Source organism: Lissotriton vulgaris, chromosome 6 (assembly GCF_964263255.1).
Source record: "Lissotriton vulgaris chromosome 6, aLisVul1.2, whole genome shotgun sequence".
Taxonomy (NCBI): Eukaryota; Metazoa; Chordata; class Amphibia; order Caudata; family Salamandridae; genus Lissotriton; species Lissotriton vulgaris.
Genome location: NC_141694.1, coordinates 1,543,441,972 through 1,543,450,125, shown reverse-complemented (window position 1 = coordinate 1,543,450,125; position 8,154 = coordinate 1,543,441,972).

Genomic DNA, 8,154 nt, shown 5'->3' with positions numbered 1-8,154 from the left:
TCTCCCAGAAGGTCGGTCCGAGTCTTGGATACAAACGTCTGTGAAGGGGTCTCGAGACCTCGGTCCACACTTGGGAAGTGGCAATCACCTCACAAAGCCGCCGCCATTTTGGGTCCTCCTCGGTGAGCCTTCTTGGCCCTCCGCACAATCACCAAATCGTCACCAAATCGAGGAAAGGGTCATCCGTGCCTTCTCATAGGGTTGAGAGAGATCCTCCGGTCCAGCAATCACCGCTGGCCCTGGGACGACAGGGGTTCCGGGTCTCAAGTCACCGCCGCGCTCCTCGTCTCCAGTCCAGGCCTCCGGGCGCCATCTTAGATCGAGGGCTATCGCCTCCGAGGTAAGCATGAGCGAATTTTGCGGATCTCGCGTTCGCGAATTTTGCGGATTTGCGGATTCGCAATCCGCAAAATCCGCGAATTCCCGCGAATTTGCGGATTTTTTTTTTTTGTGTTCGCCCGTGTTTCTGCCAGTTCGCGAGGGTTTTGTACACTTTCGCAAATTGCGAACTTACCTGTCGGGTCGCAAGTTTCGCGAACTTGTTGTTTCTACGTGTCCAGCCTGTTTGGGACACTCTTCTTCATCACTGCCACTCTCTGTCACCACTGCCACTCTCTGACTACTCATGCCACCCTCTGGCCCACCCATGCCACCCTCTGTTTCATCACCACACCCTCTGGTTGTCCAGTGTACATTATTTTCGGCAAAGCAAAGCACACCTTCCCTGCCTCAAGTGACCTGAATTAATTTGGGGCTGATTAATGTGTCACAGAATATTTTTTTAGCTGGCACCTGCTTCCTTAGTGCGCCCTGATTAGTGATCTTTTGCACTTGCTAAGTGCTTTCATTGTTGCAAAATTAGTTACAACACCTGCCCTGCCCCAACTGACAATAATGAATTAGGGGCTGATTAATGGATTTTAACTTCCAGCCTGGCTCCTGCTTGTCTCCCTTAGCTGTAATTCAGGACCTTTGTGGCATATGTGTAACTATTCTGAGGTTCAGAGCAGGGTCACATAATAGTTTCAACTGGCAACTGAACTCTGGAGGGGCCCCTCAGGAAGCACTACAGGAAATGGCTACTAATGATGAGCCTGAACTTTTGAACCTGGTAAGTAGTTACTTTCAGTTTTGCTAAGATCGTATTTCTGCAATTTTGCACTTATTCGCGGGGCGCGAACTCACGCGAACTCACGCGAACAGTGCGAGCAGTGCGAGCAAAATCCGCTGCTCGCGGATTTGCGGATTTTGCGGGAGAGATCTCGCGGATTGCGGATTTCCCGAAAATCCGCAAAATCCGCGAGCGGAACGGATTTTCCGCCCATGCCTACTCCGAGGCATCTGCTAAAGTTCGATTTTCAGGACGATAAGCAACCGTAGGTCTCCCACTTCGAGCGCCTCTGCTTCCGCGGCGCCTTCAGCCAGTAGATTCACCAATTTTCGCTGGAATTCGCGTGGATTATCAGGATGATATTTGGGATCGGGCGCGGAGCTCCGGGCTCACGCTGCCTACCTCCTCGGCATCCAAGCCACACCCCTCACGCGTTCCTTAATGCCATGGTATATAGGCTGCATCAACCACATCCACTTCCCCAGCACACCACAGTCACTAGACCAGACCAAGCAGGAGTTCTATCAAATTGCACAATTTCCCCACGTCATTGGATGCATAGATGGGACACATGTAGCCATATCACCCCCTCCCAGAATGAGTATGTGTTCAGGAATTTCAATTCCTACCATTCCCCAAGCACATCATCACGGACATTGTCGCAAAATACCCAGGCAGCACGCACAACGCTTTCATCTTCTGCCACAGTGGGATACACCATTTTTTCAATAGTGGGGAGTTTGGTGAGGGATACCTACTAGGTAATTGCATTTATACAAATGATACACTAGTAAAGGACAGCATTGGCAGGACAGTGTTTAACCATATTCCTCCCACCCCACAGGTGACAGTGCTTATGCGGTCCGTGATTTCATACTGACTCCCTACCTGAATCCTGCCAACGCTGGAGAGCGGAGGTACAACAGTGCCCACATAGCAACCAGATGTACCATTGAGCGGACCTTTGGGATACTCAAGAGCAGATTCAGATGCCTACATAAGAGTGAAGGAGCACTACAATACAGCCCCCAGACGTGTTGCAAGATAGTGGTAGCATGTGCCATGCTGCACAACATCGCTACCAGGAAAGGCACACCAGTGGAGCTTAGTGAATGGGATTCATCGAATGAGGAGGGCCAGCGCCAGGACGCATGCCAGCCGGTGTAATTGGTGCAGCTGCTGGCCGCCAACGGCGAGATGAGATTACACAGAACTATTTCTTGGTAAGAAAATATGACACAATGCTAAATATCAGTTATGAGACTGTGTTTAGTTTCCTTTACGTCAGGATTAATGATGGTACACAACCTGTGTAGTACACAATGTATTTTCCAATGCCCAGCACATGTTAGGATCACAGTGCGATTGAACAATCAGAAGCAAGTGTCCACGTACACTGGGTTGATGCACCCATCTCCTTGTCCAAGTTTGTGCACCTCAAATGCGGCGCTTTCGGCCCATAGCCCCTGGCTGGGGGTGCACAGTGCTCTCCTCACCTGTCCCAGAAGGCCTACTTTGACGCTCACTAGGGCGCCCATTCAGGGGGGGTCGGTGTATTGCTGCTCCTGCCTGATTGGGTGTCCTCATCTGGTGGAGTGAGTACTCCTGGGCCAGTAGTGCGAGCTGCCCACGGCTCATGCACAGCACATGTCACCTGTACCAGGACCCTTGCCACGTTCTGGCTGTTGTGTGTCACCTCACACCGCATACTGATGCTGCGCCTTGACAGCACATTGGTTGCTGAGGAAAGGCGGTTGACCGCCCTGGTGTAGAGGTCTAGGCGCTGCATCTCCCTGCGCCTAGCAGCACGATCCGCTCCCAGTTATGCACAGAGTGCCTCCAGGGCACCCGTCATGCCCATGAAGCCAACCATGATTTGCCTCTGTAATGATTTGATCTTTCTCGCCTGCAGGCGCTGAACTTCCAACATGTGCCCCTCCAGCCCTCCGAAGAATGTGTCCTCTCCTGGGACTGATGCACTGGTGGATGCTCGTGCCTTGCGCCTGGATGGAATTGGCGGGATCGGATCAGCACGTGCTCGAGCACGGTGTTGTGGCTCTGGCTGCCTGGGGAATGGTTGGACATTGCCATCAGTGTCCTGGCCTTCATCCTCCAGCAGGGCCAGTGGTGGCACTACATTCCGCCTGCTGCCTTTTGGAGGGATTTCTGTGCTGCCCTTCTCCTCCGTTTCCTCCTCTTGCCCTGTTGCCTCTGGATTAGGGGATTCATCCTCTCCTCCATTGACTTTTCCCTGTGTTTCTGATGGTGCTGTGGACGTAAATGCACACATTCATTTTCTGTCCTGACTTGCACTTGTCATGCATTAAATTTCACTGTCTGAAGTTACATGGGTCCTGTCTGTCTGTATTTTGCCTTTCCTGATGCACACATACTGTTAGAGACTGGCTGGGTGTCAATGCACCACTGTAATGTGCATGTGACTACATCTCCCATAATGCATTGCTGTGTGTGCTTGTGTACCTGCACTGGACTTTTAGTTTTGTTGTGCCCCTGGGTCTCTCCAGGGTGTGTGGGGGCAGTAGGGGTGTGATGGCATGCTTCTTACCTTGTCTTGGTACCGGGGGGGTCGGAGTTGTCCAGGTCTGCCACGCCCATTACACTCTCTGGAAGCAGGGTCCCCTCAACCATTTCCTCTAGTGGTGTGGAGTTGGTGGCAGTAGAAGTCCCACCACCAGTCTTCTTGGACTGCTCCAACCTGGCAGCAACCTTCTCCTTGGAGCGCTGGCGCATATCGTACCATCGCTTCCTAAGATCTTCAACGCTTCGGTGGGTGACGCCAATTGCATTTACTTTGCGCTGGATTCAGCCCAAATCCTCCTCTTGCGTGTCTCAGGTACCCTCAGGGACTTCTTTCCGAAGAGGTGCTCATGGCTTACAACCATTTCCTGGCTCAGGAACTCCAGCTCAGTTTCAGAAAACTTATGTTTTCTTTTTCTCTGTGTCTCCCCCTGCTGCTGTTTGTCCTGGCTGGCCATGTCTCCAGTGTCTGCCATTGTTTATTGCACTGCAGAAATCCCTCACCTCCACTCCTACTCTCTCACTGTGCTTCTGAAACTCAGGTGCACCATGGATAGTCACACTTCCTGGTTGTGATGTCATCAAGCTGCCCCTGAGTTTCAGATTCTCTAATTTGCGAATTTCGCAAAATTGTGCTTTTTTGGAATAAGGATTCGCTATTTGAAATGTCTCAATGAAAAGAGCGATTTTTACAGAATCGCAATTTTTTGTGATATTTTATTTACATATCGTTTTGCGATTCTCAATTTGCTATTCGCGAAAAATCGCTAATTGGGAATCGTAAAAAGGGAGTTTGCTACACATGGCCTTATATGTCATGTGGTCATTACCAAGGTGGTAATAAAGAGCAGCAGGTGTATTATAAAGTGATCTGGTCAAAATAGCTATCAACTCGAAATGGGAGTGTATACTGTTGCACTGTAGTGACAGGTACAGTTAAGAGTGTCACAGGTGTATACCGACATGATGTCATAAACTTCTGATATTCAATAGTGTGATTTATGTCGGAAGCTTCAGCTTCATGTATTCAGTTCAGTTCAGTTCAGTTCACTTCCGAGAATGTTGTTGTTTAATACATGATATGGGTTGCAAGACGAAAGACTCATTGTTCTTCCCTCCGGAACTCGATGTGCTTGTCTCAATGACTGCGTGCTTCCAAAATGATCCACTGGGGGTCGTCAGGGGTGTGGTTGGTGGCCAGGAAATGATCACTCATCTTCGTGGTGCTTTGCTTACTCTGTATGTTGCTGCCGTGCTCTGTGATCCTTCTTTTTACCTGCCCTGTATTCATGCCAGCGTGTCTAAGCATGCCAGGGCAGATTATCAGATATACACAGTTCTTCATGTTGCATTTGGTATGTGTGAATAATCCAGCCTAATTTCTCCTGTTGTTTAAGTGAGGAGGCAAACCCCACATGACCCACATGGGAGGTGTCCTATAATCGGGGGTAGGTTTCAGAGTGTGCTTTGTTCTGACCTCGGACTCACCCGGATTCAAGTTTGTGTTAGCATGTCTCCTAAGTTCTGAGTATGTTTAAACGCAGAACCTGGAAGAGGGATATCAAGAACAGGAGCGTAGTATTGGCCAGTGTTTTTACACCAGCCAATGCCCACAACATACGGAGGCTTAGCAGCGCTAGTCAGTGAGCGCCTTCACGCGACCTTTACACCACGCTCCACATGCTTGAGCCAATGCCGGAAATACCTATCTCTCCTGTCATAAGGACTCTGACCATTTCTTTGACAACAGGACACATTTTCCATCTAACATGGCTGCCGCATTCTGTACATTTTACGAGAACCGGTCTACCTATCACAGGTCCTCCACACTTGTGACCACTTTCGAGCGCACACTACAGTACCTTTAAAAACCCACCCACAGCCTCATTCACTACCTTTATGCTAGCAGAGGTGGGTAGGTAATGGGCAATTTCTCTGTCCCGATGGACAGCTTCTTATCTTTTCTTCCTTTTTCTGTCCTTCCTGGAGTAACAGCATCGTTCTTCTGCATAACAGTAGCTCCATAGCTACATTGAAAATAAATAGAATAAGACCCTCATTTATATTTTTAGGTCTCGCCTTTTCCATTCCGAAGAAATGGGAAATGGCGAGAATTCAAGTGCTCAAAATACTCGTGAAACCACGGATTTTTTCGTGCGGTTTTCTTCGAGTTCACGTGGCCACAGGCACGCGCTTTTGGGCCATAAACTTTCACGGCCATCTGTTCCCCAGCTCCAGCACCTCCCCTCTCTCTCCCCGCACACAGCCTTACTTGCATTTTTCCTCCCCCTCCCCAGCCAGCTTCCCCCAGTCCGTGTTTCCTCCCACCTTTCCTCCTCTCTGTCCCTTCTTTTTTCGTGCACTGCATTTGATCTTTGTCAGGAAAACCCTTCTTTGTCAGGAAAACCCTTTGTTCAATCAGATTTTGGTTGCAATTAGGATTCGAGTAAATTCAAATAAACTTTTAAGTGTTACAAAATAAATCGACTTAATTACTGTAAATCGGTTTCCTCGCATTCCACTTTGCCTATAAATATGCTGCGTATTTAACTTGCAGACAAAATATAAATACCTCTGTGTAAATATATGCTACGCGTCTTTAGCTTCAGGCACACGACATATACATATGTCTTTCATAAGGAAGTCAGAAAGCTGACTTTAGGCTGCCAGCTGCATGCACCATTAACTGCAACACCAGCGACGCAACAGGAAAACTGCACCTTTGTTTTTCTCTGTCACCAGTTAAGGCATCGTGGTTGATCTTAAAATATAGAGGTTAAGCGCCCAAACGCTTAGCAGCCGTTTTACGGCCATCTGTTCCCCAGCTCCAGCACCTCCCCTCTCTCTCCCCGCACACAGCCTTACTTGCATTTCTCCTCCCCCTCCCCAGCCAGCTTCCCCCAGGCCGTGTTCCCTCCCACCTTTCCTCCCCTCTGTCCCTTCTTTTTTCGTGCACTGCATTTGATCTTTGTCAGGAAAACCCTTCGTTCAATCAGATTTTGGTTGCAATTAGGATTCAAGTAAATTCAAATAAACTTTTAAGTGTTACAAAATAAATCGACAATTACTGTAAATCGTTTTCCTCGCATTCCACTTTACCTATAAATATGTTGCGTATTTAACTTGCAGACAAAATATAAATACCTCTGTGTAAATATATGCTATGCGTCTTTAGCTTCAGGCACACAACATATACATATGTCTTTCATAAGGAAGTCAGAAAGCTGACTTTGGGCTGCCAGCTGCATGCACCATTAACTGCAACACCAGCGACGCAACAGGAAAACTGCACATTTGTTTTTCTCTGTCACCAGTTAAGGCATCGTGGTCGATTTTAAAATATAGAGGTTAAGCGCCCAAACGCTTAGCAGCCGTTTCTACTGTTGTCTGTGCAGAATCTCATGTCGAAAACCAAAATTCCTGTGCAACAAAAACTTAATAGAAAAGATTCGATAAGTTCTTCGCGGCTACTAATAAACACTCGCTTGCACTGTATGCCTTTTTTTAAATGCCTTTAGTAGCTGACAATTCGCTTCGTGGCTTTGTCGGTGTTATGAGGCGCTATGCAAATGCTATAATACAATAAAAGTGTACATTTCAGCCGTTGTTTTTGAGAATGGTTTTCGAACGTGTATTTTATTGTGCACAGGGTGTGCTATGGTTTGAAAAGCATTAGAATGAAGATGTTCTGTGCGATAATAGTTAAGCGGCTGTTATTACCCAAAAAAAGGAGTGACAGGGACTGAGTTCCTCCTTCCAAAAAAGGGGTGAATTAGTATCTTTTTTTTTAAGACTTGGCCAACTCCTTTTCCAATTCCCTGCACTAGCATTTTACCTCTTTGCTCCATTTCTTGCTACCTTTGCCCGTTTTCTTTCTCCTCTCTTTTTCCTTTCCCTTCTAATAAAATGTAATCTTTTTATGTATTATTTTTACTCACTGTATAATATCCTTTTAAACCCAAAAAACGCTGAAAACGTCAAATTAAAATATATCTTTAGCCTATTGTTCATTTTCTTACTTTTATTCTGCTGATTTTAAACTATCTTTAAAAGACCTTCCAAAATGGCCGCTTTTAACACTCACTGTACAGTTACGTCTCCCTGCGGCTAAAACACTTGTCCTTCTTCTGTGTCCATGGCTTGCATGGTGAATGACAGCGGCCAGTGTCAGTATTCGGAAGGAGCCGGCACCGGGGCACGAGGGTAGAGCAGGGTTCGGAGGTTTCTCTGTCAGCTGTAGTAGCACCTGCAGGCGAAGATGTGGTGCCTGAAGCTACCGCTCCTCACGGCAGTCTTTTGTTCTTTTTATTGGCATCCTGTCCTGGGCGCAGATGACATCGTAGTGGGCTGCGGAGGACTTGTTAAGTCTGACGTGGAGATCAATTATTCTCTGATAGAGGTGAGTGCTGCCTGTATAGAGCATTATGCAAGTCAGCTGTCGTGCTGACGGTGTAGACGAGCTACACCACATCTCAACACACTGCATGCTAGGTCTGAAGGCAGCC